The sequence below is a fragment of the Hypanus sabinus genome, chromosome 6, assembly GCF_030144855.1.
Source record: "Hypanus sabinus isolate sHypSab1 chromosome 6, sHypSab1.hap1, whole genome shotgun sequence".
Taxonomy (NCBI): domain Eukaryota; kingdom Metazoa; phylum Chordata; class Chondrichthyes; order Myliobatiformes; family Dasyatidae; genus Hypanus; species Hypanus sabinus.
Window position 1 is genome coordinate 87,829,376 of NC_082711.1, and position 21,439 is coordinate 87,850,814.

The 21,439-nt window shown below is 44.3% G+C and overlaps 1 protein-coding gene and 1 long non-coding RNA gene across 8 annotated transcripts in view; one reads left to right on the top strand and one right to left on the bottom strand.

The window, feature by feature from the left end:
- ppp1r9a (protein phosphatase 1, regulatory subunit 9A) overlaps positions 1-21,439 on the top strand; it is a 237,037-nt gene that overhangs the window by 21,712 nt on the left and 193,886 nt on the right. The window lies entirely within an intron of this gene.
- The window catches only part of LOC132395672 (uncharacterized), a 35,942-nt gene that overhangs the window by 4,846 nt on the left and 9,657 nt on the right, over positions 1-21,439 (bottom strand). Inside the window, exon 2 of the long non-coding RNA XR_009512712.1 lies at positions 1,121-1,211. This is a non-coding gene — a long non-coding RNA (uncharacterized LOC132395672). The remainder of the gene's footprint in view (positions 1-1,120; positions 1,212-21,439) is intronic.

Consider the following 21,439-nt stretch of genomic DNA (forward strand, 5'->3'; position numbering starts at 1 on the left):
GGAATATTACTAATACTCCCTTAATTGCCTTACAAAAATGAAACATTATGCACATAAAGTAAAAATCTATTTAATGTTGCAGAAATTGAAGTCAGAGTTACAGAAATTTATGGAATGCAAAAAGGCCACGGAGGATCAAAGGAGGGCAGGATATGAATAGAATGTTACTGTTGTCTGTCATTTTAACACTTTGATGGATTTGTCTGTTGAAGGGAATTGCCATATGGAAAATGCGTTTAGAAACTGTTGCTACAATTTAAGTATTGAAAAGAATCATGGGGATTTTTGCAAATAGGGCAACATTTGCAATAGAGCAAGGAAATCCTTTTGCATTTGTACAGGGCCCTGGTGAGACCACACCTGGAGTATTGTGTACAGTTTTGGTCTCCATGGTTAAGGAAGGACATCCTGGCTGTAGAGGAAGTGCAGCATAGATTCACAAGGTTAATTCCTGGGATGTCTGGACTGTCTTATGCAGAGAGGTTAGAGAGACTGGGCTAGTACACGCTGGAATTAAGGAGATTGAGAGGGGATCTGATTGCAACATAGTACCAGAGGGCATGGTTTGAGAATAAGGGGTAGGTCATTTAGGACAGAGTTAAGGAAAAACTTCTCTCCCAGAGAGTTGTGGGGGTCTGGAATGCACTGCCTTGGAAGGCAGTGGAGGCCAATTCTCTGGATGCTTTCAAGAAGGAGCTGGATAGGTATCTTATGGATAGGGGAATCAAGGGATATGGGGACAAGGCAGGAACCAGGTATTGATGGTAGATGATCAGCCATGATCTCAGAATGGCTGTGCAGGCTCGAAGGGCTGAATGGTCTACTTCTGCACCTATTGTCTATTTTCCATTTGTGAATACTTGTTGCATGTTGTAGCTGTTCAGTATAATCAAATTTTGTTGTGGCTTTGTATTCTGGCATTTTTAAACACATCTACCAAGTACAGTTTCTCTTGATAATGTTATTTCAAATTAAAATATTACAAAGCATTTAAAAGTAATATGATCGATTATGTGAGGCAATTTTACCTTTCTTTATATAGCCTGGCTTGCTGTGCATATTCCAATAAATTGTACAGTACAGTATTAACAGATCATACAATCTGATCCTTCTTTTCTACCTAGATTCTGATGAAGGGTCCGGGACCTGCAATGTCAGATGTTTCTTTCCATATTAATAATACTGGAAACACTCAGCAGGTCAGGCTGTATCTGTGAAAAGAAATCAATTTCAGTGTTGAATTAGCCACAGATAACCATTGCAGGCCTACAGATTTCCACTGCTATATCAACCCCATTTCCACCCTCCCTCCTGTGGGTTTCCATTAACTTCAGGTTTGTGTGCTATTTACTCTAATAATAAGGCATTGAACAATAATGCCTCTTTCTTTCCCAAAGGTTTTTTTCCTCTGTAGTATAGGAGAGCAAGCCCTTCTTTCTTGCATCAGTATTCTCACCACCTCTCCTTTTGTAGAGCGCAAGAAAGAGTTCCCCGGTCTTTATCTTCCACCCCATCTTCCTCTGCATTTGAAAGATCATCCTTCAGCATATCAGACAAGATGTATCTTATAAGAACTGGTATTTTATTACACTTTCATTTGCCATTTCAACTCTTCTCTTCCCACCATCAAGGGACTTAAGAAACAATTTATCTAGCTAAAGAGTAATTCCCTTGATTTTCTAATCTAGTACATTACACTCAGAGTTCACATTGTGGTATTTTCTAAAGAGGAGAAACTAAAAAAAAGATTTGTCAATCCATGGGGGTGATTCTGACCTTCTGGATGCTTGTAATTTTAATATACCATCTTGCTTCTCTACTGACCTTTGTGGCTTCCTCCACTGTTGCAACAGGGCTTGAGGAACACCATGTATTTCATCTTTGCATGTTGCAGACTTACAAACTCAGTATTAATACTGCCAATATCTGATACCGTGCTCTTGTATTCTGAATCAGAACTGGCTATTTCTGTCCATTACAACTTTGTCACAGATTTCCACACTTATTTGGTAGTCTGGCCTGCAGGATATATCCCATAGCCTCTTAATTACAAAAAAGAATTTGGTGTTTACAGCTGTCCCCATTAACCCATTATGACTCTCCCTTTTTACTCATTAGCTCCCTCTACGCTACTGAAAACCAACTTATTTTCTTTATTTTCTTTTTATTTGTTCAGACAAAGGATTTTGAACTGTCATGATAACTTCCTCTACTGAGATGCTGTCTAAGTATTTGTAGTATTTTGTTTTTGTCATTAAAACTGACACATTTTCACTGTTAAACCACTATCAAGAATGCTGATTGTGCCAGACTTTGTCAAGACTGATCAGCTGGTTGTACTTCTGCTCCCATTAGAAAGGCAGAGACTGAGGACCACAGCATCAGTGGTGGAAACTACGAAGATATGGTCAAGGTAGACAGAGGAAGACCAGTGGACTGGACCATGTTCAGGTCATGCTACAGTCATCACTGACTTCATCAAGACCCATATGGATGTATGTGTGCTTTTGAGAATGTACTGTGTCTTTCCAAACCAGAAACCCTGGATGGAATGGACTGTGAGGGCTTGATCTATGGTGTTCAAGACCGATGATCCTGAACCCTACAATAACTTGAAGAATGTCTAACAAAAGGCAAACATAAGACAAAAAAGCCAATTCCTTGTGAAGTTAGAGACACAATCAGATGCATGATAGCTGTGGCAGGGTTTGCATATCAGTATTTCCCATAAGGTGAAAGTTAATAGCATAAATGACGGTGATGCTTCCCTCATCAATAAGCTCAACATCTTCTATGCATGCTTTGAAAGGAAAAATAACTCACTGTGGGAATCCACACAGCATCAGGCAACCCTGTGATCTGTCTTGGAGGCCGATGCCAGAACATATTTCAAGAGGGTGTGAGCCCAATGGTGTACTTAGCCGGATATTGAAAACCTGTGTTGACCAACTGACTTGAGTGTTAAGGACATTTTCAACCTCTTACTCCAGCAGTTGGAAGCTCCCACCTGCTTCAAAGGGTATCAAGAATACTGGTGTCCAAGAAGAACAGGGTGAGCAGCCTCAATGACTCAGTCACACTCACATCTACTATGATCTGTGATGAAGTGCTTTGAGAAGTTGGTCATGGTTATGATTAACTCATGCCTTAGCAAGAACCTGGACCTATTTTAACTTGTCTACCGCCACAACAGGTCAATAGATGATACAATCAGCTTTGGAACACCTGGACGACAGTAACGCCTATGCCAGGTTGTTGTTTATCAATTATAGCTTGGCATTCAGCACGATCATCCTCTCATTACTAATCAACAAGCTTCAAGGGTGGGCAGGTAGTGTAATGGTTAGCACAACACTTTACAGTACAAGAGACCTGTCCATGATGTAATTTGTGGTTTAAGTGCAGTTTTGAATGGTCAACAGTGCTTGTCCACTGGTGTTTGCCCGAGAGGTCGTTGTTTTGTTTTATTGAAGTGCTGAGAACACCGTTTGTTTGGTTTATGTGCTGTGGATGCGTGGACAGTTTGTTGCATACATTTATTGAACAGAATATCACTGGTGCATTTTGTAAATGCGCTGTGAGTAACAATGGCAAGTTGCGCAATAAGGAGAAAGTAACTTGAGTAAATCAAAACATGGAACTGTCATCAGTGACCCTGTAGTTGGGCTATCATAAGAGAAATTAAACTTAATGCTAAAGTTAAGGCTAATCAAATTGAAGGTCTTTGAAAGAAGAATGAAAAAAATGTGAACAAAATTCAGGGTTTAATGCAATCAATTCAGGATCTTTAAAAAGTAAAGAAAATGCCTTGCAAGTGCAATTTTATCTTGAGGACTTGATTAATCTCTGTGAAGCTGTTGCTATGCAACATCAAACACTGTTACCATTATACTTCCCAAAGAAATGGGTATTTTCAAACATCAACACCTGTGGTAGTGCATTCACAGAGGTTGTGAAGAAGTATGACCCAAGCTTGCTCATGCTGCTGGAACAAGTGGATGTGTCTCACCTCCGCTAGCCAGTGTTCCTCAAAGACTGAGGCACGTTCTGATTACGCGGATAGCAGGTGATCCTCAGGATGTTGTAAATTTGAGCAACAGTATATCAAATGCCAGCACTCGAAGTTCAGCTGCAGGAAGAGCACATTCTGCATCTAATACCTCCTCTGCAGGTGTCAAAACAAAGGCTGATTTAGCTGCATTAATGGCACATCAACAATTATTGAAGGACAAGCATGTGCTGGAGGAGCAAGAGGAACGATTGATTGCTATGGAGCTACAGAAAAGTAAACAACAGTTTAAAAACTAAATAGGAGAAAGAAATTGCCAAAGTTAATGTTCAAGGGGTAAAGAGGCGAGACTGTGCAGGCATGTGACGACAGTCGGTAGAGCGTGTAAGGTTTAAAAAGAAGGCTGCCATATCCAGCGGGCAGCAGAGTGATAGGGCTTTGGCTCAGAATGATAGGGCTTTGGCTCAACGGGCTTAGGTGGTAACGGGACGAGGCGAGGTAGGAAGTATGTGTGTGAGGCTAGTTTTCTGTGCTCAGTGTCAGGTGTGGGAGGTCCTGGAGTCTTCCAGCCTCCCGAAAGGCCATATCTGCACCAGGTGTGTCGAGCTGCAGCTCCTGAAGGTCAGAATTAGGGAACTGGAGATGCAACTTGACCTTTGCCTAGTCAGGGAGAGCGAGGAGGTGATAGAGAGGAGTTATGGGCAGGTGGTCACACCAAGGCCTTGGGAGACAGACAAGTGGGTCACCAGTCAGGAGGGGGAAGGGGAAGAGTCAGGTTCTAGAGTACCCCTGTGGCTGTACCCTTTGACAATTTGAGTACTGTTGGGGGTATGGGGAACAGCCTACCTGGGGGAAGCGGCAGTGGCATTGCCTCTGGCACAGAGTCTGGCCCTGTGGCTCAGAAGGGTAGGGAAGGGAAGAGGAAGGAAGTAGTGATAGAGGACTCTATAGTTAGGGGGTCAGATAGGCGATTTTGTGGATGCAGGAAAGCATGCCGGATGGTAGTTTGTCTCCCAGGTGTTAGGATCCGGGATGTTTCTGATTGCGTCCAAGATATCCTGTGGCAGGAGGGAGAACAGCCAGAGGTTGTAGTACATATTGGTACCAATGACATAGGTAGGAAAAGGGAAGAGGTCCTGAACAAAGACTTCAGGGAGTTAGGAAGGAAGTTGAGAAACAGGACTGCAAAGGTAGTAATCTCGGGATTACTGCCTGTGCCATGCAACAGTGTGAATAGGAATAGGATGAGGTGGAGGATAAATGCGTAGCTGAGGGCAGGGGCAGGAATTCAGATTTCTGGATCATTGGGACCTCTTTTGGGGCAGGTGTGACCTGCACAAAAAGGATAGGTTGCACTTAAATCCCAGTGGGACCTATACTCTGGCAGGGAGGTTTGCTAAGTCTGCTGGGGAGAGTTTAAACTAGAATTGTTGGGGGGTGGGAACCGAACTGAAGAGACTGGGGAAGAGGAGGTTAGCTCACAAATAGAGAAAGCTTGTAGACAGTGCGAGAGGGAGGATAGGCAGGTTATAGAGAAGGGACACGCTCAGACCAAAGGCTTGAGATGTGTCTATTTTAATGCAGGGACTGTTGTGAACAAAGCGGATGAGCTTCAAGCGTGGATCAGTACTTGGTGATGGGATGTAGTGGCCATTACAGAGACTTGGATGGCTCAGGGACAGGAATGGTTACTTCAAATGCTGGGTTTTAGATGTTTCAGCAAGGACAGGGAGGGAGGCAAAAGAGGTAGGGGCGTAGCACTGTTGATCAGAGATAGTGTCACAGCTGCCAAAAAGGTGGACACCATGGAGGTATTGTCAACGGAGTCTCTGTTGGTGGAGGTTAGGAACAGGAAGGGGTTAGTAACTTTACTGGGTGATTTTTTTATAGGCCGCCTAATAGTAACAGGGATATTGAGGAGCAGATAGGGAAACAGATCCTGGAAAAGTGTGATAATAACAGAGTTTTCATGATGGGAGATTTTAATTCCCCAAATATCGATTGGCATATCCCTAGAGCAAGGGGTTTAGATGGGGTGGAGTTTGTTAGGTGTGTTCAGGAAGATTTCTTGACACAGTATGTAGATAAACCTACAAGAGGAGAGGCTGTATTTGATTTGATATTGGGAAATGAACCTGGTCAGGTGTCAGGTCTGTCAGTGGGAGAACATTTTGGAGATAGAGATCATAATTCTATCTCCTTTACAATAGCATTGGAGAGAGATAGGAACAGACAAGTTAGAAAAGCGTTTAATTGGAGTAAGGGGAATTATGAGGCTATCAGGTAGGAAATTGGAGGCTTAAATTGGAAACAGATGTTCTCGGGGAAAAGTACAGAAGAAATGTGGTAAATATTCAAGGGATATTTGTGTACAGCTCTGTATAGGTATGTTCCAATGAGACAGGGAAGTTATGGTAGGGTACAGGAACCGTGGTGTACAAAGGCTGTAATAAAGCTAGTCAAGAAGAAAAGAAAAGCTCACAAAAGGTTCAGAGAGCTAGGTAATGTTTGAGATCTAGAAGATTTTAAGGCGACTAGGAAGGAGCTTAAGAAGGAAATAAGGAGAGCCAGAAGGGGCCATGAGAAGGCCTTGGCGAGCAGAAAGGGCATTCTAGAAGTATGTGAAGAGCAAGAGGATGAGACGTGAAAGAATAGGACCTATCAAATGTGACAGTGGGAAAGTGTGTTTGGAACCGGAGGAAATAGCAGAGGTACTTAATTAATACTTTACTTAAGTATTCACTGTGGAAAAGGATCTTAGTGATTGTAGTGATGAGTTGCAGCAGACTGAAAAGCGTGAGCATGTAGGTATTAAAGGGAATGTGCTGGAGCTTTTGGAAAGCATCAAGTTGGATACGTTGCCAGGAATGGACGAAATGTACCCCACGCTAGTGAGGGAGGAGATTGCTGAGCCTCTGGCGATGGTCTTTGCATCATCAGTGGGTCGGCAGAAGTTCCCGAGGATTGGAGGGTTGTGGATGTTGTTCCTTTATTCAAGAAAGGAAGTAGAGATAGCCCAGGAAATTATAGACCAGTGAATCTTACCTCAGTGGTTGGTAAGTTGATAGAGAAGATCCTGAGAGGCAGGATTTATGAACATTTGGAGAGGTATAATATGATGAGTAGTCAGCATGGCTTTGTAAAGGGCAGGTTGTTCCTTATGAGCCTGATTGAATATTTTGAGGATGTGACTAAACACAGTGATGAAGGAAGAGCAGTAGATATAGTGAATATGGATTTCAGCAAGGCAATTGATAAGGTACCCATGCAAAGCTTATTGAGAAAGTAGGGAGGCATAAGATCCAGGAGGACATTGCTTTGTGCAGCCAGAATTGGCTTGCCGACAGAAGGCGAAGAGTGGTTGTAGACTGGTCATATTCTGCATGTAGGTTAGTCACCAGTGGAGTGCCTCAGGGATCTGTCTGGGACCCTTACTCTTCGTGATTTTTATAAATGACTTGGATGTGGAAGTGGAGGGATGGGTTAGTAATTTTGCTGATGACACAGAGGTTGGAGGTGTTGTGGATAGTGTGGAGGGCTGTCAGAGGTTACAGCGGGACATTGATAGGATGTAAAACTGGGCTGAGAAGTGGCAGATGGAGTTCAACCCAGATAAGTGTGAAGTGGTTCATTTTGGTAAGTTAAATATGATGGCAAAATATAGTATTAATGGTAAGACTCTTGGCAATGTGGAGGATCCAGTGGGATCTTGGGGTCTGAGTCCATAGGACGCTCAAAGCAGCTGCGCAGCTTGACTCTGTGGTTAAGAAGCTGTGTGGTGTATTGGCCTTCATCAATTGTGGAATTGAATTTGGGAGCCGAGAGGTAATGTTGTAGCTATATAGGACTCTGGTCAGACCTCACTTGGACTACTGTGCTCATTTCTGGTTGCCTCACTACAGGAAGGATGTGGAAGCCATAGTAAGGGTGTAGAAGAGATTTACAAGGATGTTCCCTGGATTGGGGAGCAGGCCTTATGAGAATAGGTTGAGTGAACTCGGCCTTTTCTCCTTGGAGCGACGGAGGATAAGAGGTGACCTGATAGAGGTGTACAAGATGATAAGAGGCATTGATCATGTGGATAGTCAGAGGCTTTTACCCAGGGCTGAAGTGGTTGCCACAAGAGGACACAGGTTTAAGGTGCTGGGGAGGAGGTACAGAGGAGATGTTAGGGGTAAGTTTTTTTTTACTCAGAGAGTAGTGAGTGTGTGGAATGGGCCGCCGGTAACGGTGGTGGAGGCGGACACGATAGGGTCTTTTAAGAGGCTTTTAGATAGGTATGTGGAGCTTAGTAAAATAGAGGGCTATAGGTAAGCCTAGTAACTTCTGAGGTAGGGATGTGTTGGCACAATTTTGTGGGCTGAAAGGCCTGTATTGTGCTGTAGGGTTTTTTTAAGGTTTGGCAAGTTCTAAGTATGCTCCAGCAGTTTAGTCCAATGGTGTGAATTCCTGTATTGAAAAAGCACAGAGGAAAACAAGAACACTCAATGCGAATGTTGATTCATTTGTTCCCCAGAGGTTCAGGATGCATGTGCAAGACCACAAGAAGTAGCTTCAGTGTGTTTAGTCTCAACCTGCATTAATGAGGCACCATGAACCTATGTAATATCCAACAGCTCAAAGGACTCGTAGGGAGATATTTATTTACAGCATGGAAACGCTCTTGTTTTAGATTATAGATATCAAAACTGCATTATTGATATTATGAGGAGGCAAAATGAATTCACAGCCTTACTGGTACAGCAACAATGCATTTCATCTTGCCTAAAAGAGAGATTCAAATCTTCAATGGCAATCCTTTACAGTATCATGCATTCATGAAGGTTTTGAAAACACAATTGATGGTCATAGTGACTGCCTATATTTCCTTGAGCAGTGCACTAAGGGTCGCCTTAGGACTTCTCAGAAGTTGCCAGCATGTTGACCATAAGAAAGGATATGTAAAGGCTAAGGCCATACTACAGGAACATTTTGTACTCATTTTGCACTTGTATATTAAGAGGAGACAAACCTCTATTGTAGGGGACAGCCAGGCCAGAGAAACAGTTGACATTGCCTCCTGATCAGACTGATTGCTGGTGGAACCACTGAAGTCATTACTAGTAATAGTTGTGGGGTACAGTAAGCTACACTCTACAAAAATAGGTTGATACAGTAACCAAATATTCCAGCAAGTTGCACATTACTTCTGAGATGAGCATGTTAATAAATGCAATGTTTTTTTGCTAAAGTATACAGGTGAGGGTAGTGTAGTTGACATAGATGACATGGACTCCAGTGAAGGCTTTTGATAACAACCCACATCAAAAATGGTTTCAACAGGTAAGAGCCGATAGGAAATGGTGATTTGGCAAATTGGATCCAAAATTTGCTTGGTTACAACCAAGGTACAGAGTGATGATGAGGGGATTCTTTTGCAGATGGAAGCCTGTCACCAATAGTATATTGCAGGGATCATTGCTGGGACCCTACATCTACATTAATAATATAGATATGTATAGGATGTATGATTACTAAAGTTACAGATGACATGAAAATTAGTGGTGGTGAAATTGGTAATCAGAAATATGACATGATCGATATTTGGTGGCCTAATAAAGCTGAGATCTACACAATGAATCTAGGAATTATTGAGGAATAGAGGTACCTTAATTTGTGTCCAAAGATGCATGAGTAGACAATCCAGTCACAAACAAGAGGAAATCTGCAGATGTTGGAAATTTAAGCAACACATACAAAATGCTGAAGGAACTCAGCAGGCCAGGCAGCATCTATGGAAAAGAGTATAGTTGATACTTTGGGCTGAGACCATGCAGCAGGATTACAGTTGAGTCATTCCTGCTGAAGAGTCTCAGCCTGAAATATTGACTGTACTCTTTTCCATAGATGCTGTCTGGACTGCTGAGTTCCTCCATTTTGTGTATGCTACATGAGTAAACAAGATGGTTAAGAAGGCCTGTAAGAATATAGTAAGGAGGCTACATTAGTACTCCAGCAGCGGCATAACTGAAGTCTACTGTGTTTAGTCCTGTCACCTATTTCTTGGAAAGATGCGATTGAACTAGAGAAAGCACAGTGTACATTGGAATGTAACCTGGGATGGAGATCTTTAAGTGTGTCACAAAGTGCTCGGCTAAGGTGGGTTTGTTTTCCTTAAAGTAAAGAAGGCTGAATAGAGTTCTCCAGCTTTAAGATTCCTTCAAAAGGTGATGTAACATTTGGTGCCCCCATAAATAGTTGAATAGATGAGGCTCAGGTATTGACCTTTTGAGGTATACAACTTGTCATTACACGGCACTCAGAAGAAGACCATAAGACCTAAGAGCAGAATTAAGCTATTTGGCCCATCGAGCCTTTTCCACCATTCCATTATTGCTGATTTATTATCCCTTTCAACCCCATCATCCTGTCTTCTCTTAACCTTTTGACTGTCTGATTAATCAAGACTCTATCAAACTCCTCCTTAAATATACCCAATGATTTGGCCGGCACAGCTATCTGTGGCGAAGAATAACACCGATTCACCACACTCTGGTTAAAGACATTTTTCCTCATCTCTGTTCTAAATGGACATCCCTCAATTCTGAGGCTGTTCCCTCTAGTTCTCAACTCTCCCACTGTAGTAAGCATTCTCTCCACATCCATTTCTTTCCCACCTTTCAATAATTGATAGGTTTCAATGAGATCCCTTCTCATTCTTCTAAACTCCAGAGACTACAGGCCCAGAGCCACTAAACGCACTCATGTCAACCCTTTAATTCCTGGAATCATTCTCATGGACCTCCTATGGATTCTATCCAATCCCGGGACATCCTTTCTTGGGTAAGGGATTAAAAACTCCTCACAATAATCCAATTGCATTCTGACCAATGCCTTATTAAAGCCTCAGCATTATATGTTTACTTTTGTATTCTAGACCTCTCAAAATCATTGTTTACATTGCATTTACCTTCCTTACCATTGACTCAACCTGAAAAATACCCTTTAGGTAATCCTGCATGAGTTCTCCCAAGTCTCTCTGAATCTCTGATCTTTGAATTTTCTCCCCATCTACAAAATATCCCACGACTTTATTCCTTCTGCCCGAGTGCATGAAAATGTACATCCCTATGTTTTATTCCATCTGCCACTTCTTCGCCCATTCACCTAGTCTAAGTCCTTCTGCAGATACCCTGCTTCCTAAACACTACCTGCCCTACCAGCTATCTTCATATCATCTGCAAACTTGGCCCTAAAGCCAACAATTCCTTTATCCAAATCATTGACATACAGTACAATATGAAGAGGAGAGCTCCACACATAGAGTCCTGTAGTACATCACTAGTCACTGGCAGGCAATTATAAAAGGCCTCCTTTATTCCCACTCTTTGCCTTCTACCAGTCAGTCAAACTTAATACCATAGGCACTTGTTTTGCTAAGCAGCCTCATGTGTGGCACCTTGTCAAAGGCCCTCTGAAAATCCAAAGAAACAATATCCATTTACTTTCCTTTGTCTATACTGTCCATTATTTTCTCATAGAATTCCAACAAATTTGTTAGGTAAAATTTCCCATTTAGAAACCCTATTTTATCATGTGCTTCCAAGTACTTCGAAACCTATCCTTCAAAATAGACTCAGTGTCTTGCCAACCAGGCTAACTAGTCAATGATTTCCTTTCTTCTGCCTTTCTCCCTTCACTCTTTAAGACAATTGCAGTTTTCCAGGACCCGTTTCAGAATCTAGTGATTCTTGAAAATTCATTACAATGTTTTGACAATCTCTTCAGCTGCCTTTTTCAGAACCCTGGGGTATAATTCATCTGTTCCAGGTGACTTAACCCACCTTCAGATTTTTCAGCTTTCCAAGCACCTTTTCCTTAGTAATAGTAATGACACTCACTTCTGTTCCCTGACACTCTTGCATTTCTGGCATCCTCCTACTGTGTTCCTTAGTGAAGACTGACACAAAATACTTGAGTTCCTCCGCAAACACCTTGTCTCACATTACTACCTCTCCAGCATCATTTTCCAGCGGTCCACGATCTACTTGTCTCTCTTTTACTCCTTGTACAGTATATCTGAAAATACTCTTTTATATTGTAGGAATTTGAATAAGACATGTGAGAGTAATTTTATGGGTTGCAAAAGCATAATTACCAGAGGTTGGAGAAATTTGTGTTCATGCCATCAGGTTGAAAGCTATTCAGACAGAATACAAGGTGTTACTACTCCAACCTGAGTATGGTCTCATCCTGGTAGAGGAGGAGGCTATGATCTGCCATGTCAGAATGGAAATGGGAAGTAGAATTTAAATGGGTAGCCACCAGGAAGTCCCACTTATTGTGGTGGACTGAGCAAAGGTGCTTAATGAAGTGGTCTCATGATCTAGGTCACATCTCATTGATATACAGGAGGCTGCACTTGGAGCACCAAATGCAATAAATGGCCCCAAAAGACTTGCAGGTGAAGTGTCGCCTTACCTGGAAGGACTGTCTGGGGACCTGAATGATCATGAGGGAGGTGGAGTAGGGGCAGGTGTGGCACTTGTTCCCCTTGCAAGGGTAAGTGCCAGGAGGGAGATCATTGGGGAGGGACAAGTGGTCAAGGGAGTCTTGTAGGGAGTGGGGAATGTGCTTGATGGTGGGATCCCATTGGAGATGGCAGAAGTTGAAGAATTATTTGCTGGATGTGGAAGCTTTGTGGGGTCGTAGGTGAGGACAAGAGGAACTCGATCCCTGGTGTGGCAGTGGGAGGATGGGGTGAGGCCTGATTTGTGTGAAATGGAAGAGATGCAAGTGAGGCATGGTGGTGGAAGAAGGGAAGCCTCTTCCTTTGAAGAAGGAGGACATCTCTGGTCTTCTGGAGTGAAGAGCTTCATCCTGAGAGCAGAAATGACAGAGATGGAGGAACTGAGAAAAGTAATGGCATTTTTACAAGTTACAGTGTGGGAAGAGATGTAGTGCAGATAGCTGTGAGAGTCAGTAGGTTTGTAAAATATATCAGTAGATAGACTGTCTCCAGAGATGGAGGCAGGGAGATCAAGAAATGGGGGGGGGGGGGGGGAGAGATGTCAGAAATGGACAAAGTAAATTTGAGGGCAGGGTACAAGTTGGAGGCAAAGTTGATGAAATTGATAAGCAGATTTCCAGCAGTGTTTCTCCAGCATTTCATGTGTGTTGCTTTGGACTGTCAGCATCTGCAAATTTTTTTGTTCTGTTTACTGAGGAGAGTGGAATGCTGCTGAGATGCTGACCAGGCGGTGTGACATCAGGAATAAAATCACCCAGCATCTATAGTGCATGTCTGTGCACCAACTCCGCTATGGGAGATGGCAGGGTCTCTTTTGGAGCCATTCTGAGTCCCAGCAGGATCCATGGGATATGATCGTTCCAGCACACTCATCCTTAAGGGAGGCCTTTGGAGCAGCTGCTTTTAAGGAATAGTGAAACCACTTGCACAGGCTGTTGACTGCAAGTGATATGCTGTGGTGTGATGCAATTTAATGCCAGGGTTCTGGGTCAATTCAGCCCAGAGATCTGGTGAGAATTGGGGACAGCAATTGGAAGAATTTCAAATGGGGTGATTAATTGAACAATCCTGGTGTTGATGAATGTCTGAGCTACATCTACAGCTATCATCGGCACTAGAAGGACAACCTCTGGCCACTTGGTGATATGATCCACTATGGCACAGAGATCTGTGAGGGTAGGGTTGGGGGGAATGCGTGGAGAACCAACTAGGTCCACTTGGATGTGGTCAAACCTTTGTTTATGGACCTCAAAAGGTGCCGATGGTGCCTGAACATAATGGTTAATTTTCACTCGCTGGCACACCTTCCGAAAGCAGTGTCACACAAACTTGCTTGCATTCAATTTCTGTGAAGCCTTCCTGCCAGGATGTGCAAGGCTGTGAATGGAGTTAAAGAGAATACACCTCCAGTTTGCTGGCACTATGGGAAGATGATGTCTGTTTGAAACATCGCATAGGAGAGAAACTCCTGCGCCCTAGAGCTTGACATTGGCTAACCTAAGGCGCGTGACTGCTGTCCTGTAAGCTGGACCTCTGGGTCAGTAGTTTGGTCAGCTCCCATGTCAAGCTAGACAAGCCCAATGTGTATGGCATCAATGGCAGTTTGTGAAAGGCAATCAGACACAGCATTATTTTTCCTTTTGATGTGCTGTGTGTTGGTATTGAATTCTGAAATGTACGCCATGTGGCGTTGTTGCTGTGCAGACCAAGAGTATAATGCTTTGGTCGTTGCATGCATGTGGTCAATGAAAATGGAGACCGAGAAGCTGGCGGACAAATTTGTTGCACTTCCTCACTGGGGTGGGGTGGAGCTACCAGCTAAAGAAGACTAATGGCTGCCATGTGCCTTCAGCCATCTGTTTCATGCACAGCACCCACAGCATAGTCTGAGGCATCAGTAGTGTTGGCTATGGTTGCATTGGGGAGTAGGTGCACTTGTAGGGTTGTGTTTGTAAGAGCTCACTTAGTGTTGTCAAATGCTTTGGGCATGTCCACTGACCCCTCAATCATGTGAGTAGGAGCTTTGCTATTAAGGGCACTATACAAGGGGAACGTGAGTTTTGCAGCTCATAGAATGAAATGGAGATAGAAATTCAGCATGCCTAAAAACTCTTGCAATGCTTTGGTAGTGCAGAGTTGGCCGTAATAGTGATGACTTTTGACAGCAGGGGTGACACACCATCTGTGGAAATACAGTGGCCGAGTAAATCAATAGTAGACAACACGAACTGGCATTTAGTGGGTCTAATAGTTAGCCCATGTTGACTTGAAAAGTGTGCAGCAATATACGTGTTCACTTTTGTATGTGCTGATGACAAGTATGTCGTCCAGGTAAATAAAGAATAAAATCCAAGTCTTTTAACACAGAGTCCATTAGTCACTGAAAAATCTTCAGGCCAGATGGCATGTGTAGAAACTCAAATGTATCAAATGGGGTTATAACAGCAGTTTTAGGAACGTCCTCAGAACACACAGGCAGATGGTAGCCCCTGACAAAATCCAATTCAGAAAATTTTATCTTTCTGGCTGAATGTACTGAAAACTCTTGAATATGTGGCATCGGGTAACAATCCGGGGTGGTGGCCTCATTAAGGCTGCAATAATCACTGCATGGACAGAAACCACCATTGGGCTTAGGGACATGTGGAGGGGTGAGGTCCAAGGCTTATTCAATCTGTGTACAATGTCGTGCACTTCCACCACAGTAAACTCAGACTTCGTAGTGGCCTACTTTTCTGAGTTCAGCCTACAGGTATGGACCAGCGAGCCAGTTGTGCAAATGTGGTGCTTGACTCCATGCTTTGGATTGTAGTGGAAAAAGTGGGCTCGGTGATGTTTGGGAAATTGCCCAGCAGACGAGTGAACTCACATATGGTGGTGCTTTTGCTAGACAGAGTTGTCATGGGGAACTTACTGAAGGATACAAGGTAATGATCCAAAGCCCTTTGCGTCCACAAACCGACAGCTCTTAAGATCTACCAACAGTTCTTTGGCACACAGGAATCTGACAGCGGAAGTCCAGTAACTTTAGCCAAAGCAAAGTCCCATGTGTAGTGTCATCCCCTGAAGCAGAGTGTCATGCATCGTGTCCCATAAGTCTGGATCCTGCTGCTGTTGCTGTTCTGCCTTATAATCAATGGACAAAGCTGGTAGCACACAGGAGTGCTTGCGTCACATAGGAAGTGTCGCCCTGAGAGAGTGTCCAAATAAACATTTGATGACTCAGGCAGCTGGAACCCACTGTGTTCACAGACTTCTGATGTTTGCTGTTGAAACTGCATGGTGGTCAGCATTTCTTGACATTCGCGGTGAAGCATGCATGATAAAAACATAGATCTGGCGTTGTCTGGTTTGAAGTTGTAGCATCTGCTGGAGGCTCTGCTGACAGGGCTTATTGTGACAGGGGAAGGAGGAGGAACGATGCAACTCTGCCTGGCAGAGTGTAGACTATTGGCCATTTTAGCAAGCTCCCTATAGTCCTTCATGGGGGAAGGTCATTTCTTCGGCTGTTTGAACTGGGCACGACTGTGCAAGCACGTGAAGGTCGGCCTGTGAGACGACAGCGGGAGATTTTAAAAGGCAAACAGATTAATGGAGCGGGTGTCAGAGGAGCGGGAGACAGAGTGGGAAGGCTTTGTCTGGAGAGGCTTTGGCAAGCAGAGGCTGAGGATGAGCTTGCTCCCAGTGAGGTAAGGCCGGGTAAGCTCCTGTAATTAATTTACTTAAAAGTAGGTAATAGAGGCGGCAGTTAGGGCAGTTGGGTGCTCTGTTTGTGGGAAGTCAGGGTGAGCACGATTGTCCCTGATGACTACACCTGTAAAAGGTGCATCCAGCTGCAGCTCCTGACAAAGAGAGTTAGGGAACTGGAGCTGGATGAACTTTGGAGCATTCATGAGGCAGAGGCAGAAATAGACAGGCTTTTCAGGGAGATAGTTACCCCTAAAAGTCAGGAGACAGGTAGCTGGGTGACTGTGAGGAGAGGGAAGGGGAATAGACAGGAAGAGCAGAGCACCCCTGTGGCCGTTCCCATCAATAATAAGTATACCGTTTTGGCTTGGCTGAGGCTTGAGTGTGTCTCCTTGAGCAAGACACTTAACCACACATTGCTCTGCAATGACACCGGTGCCAATCTGTATGGGTCCTAATGCCCTTCCCTTGGACAACATTGGTGGCATGGAGAGGGGAGACTTGCAGCTTGGGCAACTGCCGGTCTTCCATTTTAAAAAAAAAACCTTGCTCAGGCTTGTGCCCTAGAAACTTTCCAAGGTGCAAATCCATGGTCTATAGAGACTAACGGAGGCCTACTACCGTTTTAGATACTCTTGTTGGGGGGGGGGGGGGGGGACTACGGACTACCTACTAGAGACAAGTTGCAGTGGTCATGTCTCTGGCACCAAGACAGGACTGTCAGCTCAGAAGGGAAGGAGGGTAAAGAGGAGAGCAGTAGTGATAGGGGATTCGATAGTTAGGGGGACAGATAAGAGGTTCTGTGGGAGAGATCGAGAATCCCGGATGGTCTGTTGTATCCCTGGTGCCAGGGTCCGCGATATCTCGGATCGAGTTCTCCGTATTCTCAAGAGGGAGGGTGAGCAGCTAGATGTTCTGGTCCATGTAGGGACCACTGGTGTGGAAAGGAAGAAGGAGGAGGTCCTGCAAAGAGAATTTAGGGAGTTGGGTGCAAAGTTGAAGGACAGGACCTCCAGGGTTGCAATCTCAGGATTGCTACCCATACCACATGTTAGTGAGGCTAGAAATGGGAAGATAATGCAGCTAAATACGTGGCTAAGGAGTTGGTGCAGGAGGGAGGCCTTCATGTTTCTGGACAATTGGGCCTTGTTCTAGGGAAGGTGGGATCAGTTCTGATGGGACTGGTTGCACCTGAACTGGAAAGGTCTAATATCCTTGCAGGAAGGTTAGATACCGAGGAGCAGAGTAAGAGGCAGATTTTGGAAAGGTGCAAAAATAATCATGGGTGACTTTAACTTCTCTAATATTGATTGGTACCTGATTAGTTCCAATGGTTTAGATGAGGCAGAGTTTGTTAAGTGTGTCCAGGATGGATTTCTGTCACAGTATGTTGACAGTCCGACTAGGGGAAATGCCATACTAGATCTAGTATTAGGTAACGAACAGGGTCAGGTCACAGATCTCAGCGGGTAAGCATCTGGGGGATAGTGACTACCGCTCCCTGGCCTTTAGCATTATCATGGAAAAGGAGAGAATCCGAGAGGACAGGAACATTTTGAATTGGGGAAGGGCAAATTGAGGCTATAAGGCTAGAACTTGCGGGTGTGAATTGGGATGATGTTTTTGCAGGGAAATGTACTATGGACATGTGGACGATGTTTAGGGATATCTTACAGGATGTTAGGAATAAATTTGTACCAGTGAGGAAGATAAAGAATGGTAGGATGAAGGAACCATAGGTGACAAGTGAGGTGGAAAATCTAGTCAGGTGGAAGAAGGCAGCATACATGAGGTTTCGGAAGAAAGGATCAGATGGGACTATTGAGGAATCTAGGGTAGCAAGAAAGGAGCTTATGAAGGGGCTGAGGAGTGCAAGAAGGGGGCATGAGAAGGCCTTGGCAAGTAGGGTAAAGGAAAACCCAGAGGCATTCTCCAATTATGTGAAGAACAAAAGGATGACAGGAGTGAAGGTAGGACCGATTAGAGATAAAGGTGGGAAGATGTGCCTGGAGGCTATGGAAGTGAGTGAGGTCCTCAATGAATATTTCTCTTTGGTATTCACCAATGAGAGGGAACTTGATGATGGTGAGGACAATATGAGTGAGGTTGAAGTCCTGGAGCACATTGATATTAAGGGAGAGGAGGTGTTGGAGTTGTTAAAATACATTAGGATGGATAAATCCCCAGGGTCTGATGGAATATTCCCCAGGCTGCTCCACGAGGTGAGGGAAGAGATTGCTGAGCAGCTGGCTAGGATCTTTATGTCCCCGTTGTCCACGGGAATGGTACCAGAGGATTGGAGTGAGGCAAGTGTTGTCTCCTTGTTCAAAAAAGGTAGTAGGGATAGGCCAGGTAATTATAGACCAGTGATCCTTACGACTGTGGTGGGAAAGCTGTTGGAAAAGATTCTTAGAGGTGGGATCATGGTCTGATGAGGGACAGTCAGCATGGCTTTGTGAAGGGCAGATCATGTCTAACAAGCCTGATAGAGTTCTTTGAGGAGGTGACCGGGCATATAGATGAGGGTAGTGCAGTGGATGTGATCTACATGGATTTTAGTAAGGCATTTGATAAGGTTCCACATGGCAGGCTTATTCAGAAAGTCAGAAGGCATGGGATCCAGGGACGTTTGGCCAGGTGGATTCAGAATTGGCTTGCCTGCAGAAAGCAGAGGGTCATGGTGGAGGGAGTATATTTGGATTGGAGGGTTGTGACTAGTGGTGTCCCACAAGGATCAGTTCTGGGACTCCTACTTTTTGTGATTTTTATTGACGACCTGGATGTGGGAGTAGAAGGGTGGGTTGGCAAGTTTGCAGAGGACACAAAAGTTGGTGGTGTTGTGGATAGTGTAGAGGTTTATTGAAGATTGCAGAGAGACATTGATAGGATGTAGAAGTGGGCTGAGAAGTGGCAGATGGAGTTCAACCCGGAGAAGTGTGAGGTGGTACACTTTAGAAAGACAAACTCCAAGGCAGAGTACAAAGTAAATGGCAGGATACTTGATAGTGTGAAGGAGCAGAGGGACCTGGGGGTATATGTCCACAGATCCCTGAAAGTTGCCTCACAGGTAGATAGGGTAGTTAAGAAAACTTATGAGGTGTTAGCTTTCATAAGTTGAGAGATAGAGTTTAAGAGTCGCGAGGTAATGATGCAGCTCTATAAAACTCTGGTTAGGCCACACTTGGTGTACCATGTTCAGTTCTGGTTGCCTCACTATAGGAAGGATGTGAAAGCATTGGAAAGGGTACAGAGGAGATTTACCAAGATACTGCCTGGTTTAGAGATTATGCATTATGATCAGAGATTAAGGGAGCTAGGGCTTTACTCTTTGGAGAGAAGGAGGAATAGAGAGGAGACATGATAGAGGTATACAAGATATTAAGAGGAATAGATAAGAGTGGACAGCTAGTACCTCTTCCCTGGGGCACTACTGCTCAATACAAGAGGATATGGCTTTAAGGTAAGGGGTGGGAAATTCAAGGGGGACATTAGAGGAAGGTTTTTTACTCAGAGAGTGGTTGATGCGTGGAATGCACTGCCTGAGTCAGTGGTGGAGGCAGATGCACTAGTGAAATTTAAGAGACTACTAGACAGGTATATGGAGGAATTTAAGATGGGGAGATATATGGGAGGCAGGGTTTGAGGGTCGGCACAATATTGTGGGCTGAAGGGCCTGTACTGTGCTGTACTATTCTATGTTCTATGGTGATTGCCCAGGAGAGGTAGGAGGTGGTCCATTGGTTCTGAAGGCCTAGTGTCACCCAGGCCCAGCAAGAGAAACAACTGTTTGGTGTTCTCAGACTTGGACAGTCCTAAAGCCTGTATTAAGTGAGTTTCAGAGTGACATATTTACCATGTGTGGGTGGTCTTTTGGTAGATACACCACTCTGGTTGTAGTGGAACTACTTAGCGATGCTACAACATAGTAAAATTTGTATTGTCTGGGGCTATTTCTCACACCATGAACTGGGCTTTTGCCTGGGTGAGCCACATGGTAGTGTGCTGCTCCCAAAACTACGGCAGCTTCAAAGCAACTGCGCTGGTCAGCATGTCGTTGAATATCCGGAATTGTCTGAGAGCGTTGTGATTAACAATGTAGGATTTTATGAATAAAACATGCAAAACTATTTACCTGCATATTGAAATGCCCCATGATTATCACATTGCCCTTTTTACATGCCTTTTCTGTCCCCCCATTGTAATTTGTAGCCCACATGTAGCTGCTGTTCGGAGGCCTGTATATCTCCTATCAGAGTCTTTTTATACTTGCAGTTTCTTAATTCTACCCACAAGGATTCTACATCTTCAGATCCTATGTCAACCTCTTACTAAGGACTTCATTTATTTTTCACAAATAGAGCCAACCCACACTCACACCATTCAGCTCGATATGGAAACTGCTCCGCAGGTAACTGCCAGTAACCTCAGAGGATTGTGAGCACGGCTCAGCATATCACAGAAACCAGCCTCCCCCTCCATGGAGTCTGTCCACACTTCTCATTGCCTGAAAGCACGTCCCACCAGGCTGAAGGGCGGCTTCTACCCCACTGTTCTCAGACTCTTGTGTGATCAGATGGACTCTTGACCTCACAATCTACTTCGTTATGATCTTGCACCTTCTTGTCTGCCCTCACTGTACTTCCTCTGTGACTGTGACACTTTATTCTGCATTCAGCTGCTGTTTTCCCTTGTTCTACCTAAATGCACTGTGTAAAGATCTGATCAGTGTGAACAGTGTATAAGATCAGCTTCTCACTGTATCTCTATGCATCTGACAATAGTAAACCAATTCCAAAATACATCCTTAAGGTTGGGGATGAGCTTCTACTACCTATTAAATACTCCCAATGGTGTGAGTCTCAAATAGCCTCTGACAATCCCGTCCAACTCCCGGCCTTCACGTGTGACTTAGCTGCTGAGCCCGGTGGAGCCATTTCCACTGACAGGCAAAGGGGGGTTACTGGCACCTTAAAGCCAGTCAGTTCGGATAGATGGGGCTCATCAGCTGTGGTTGGCAGCTCATCTAGGGGAAGGAAAACTCTGATCTCAAACCTCCGCTACCTTTGGGCTATACTCACTTATGGGGAAGGCTTCAGGAGTAAACCCCGGGTGAAAATCCCGAGCTGGAGTCCCTAAGGGAATCCCTACATTGAGTTCAACACTGACTGGCAACTCTTCATGCTGCTGGTGCCAAACTGTATCGGTCTCTTGCTTTTCCTTTGGATTCATCAGCT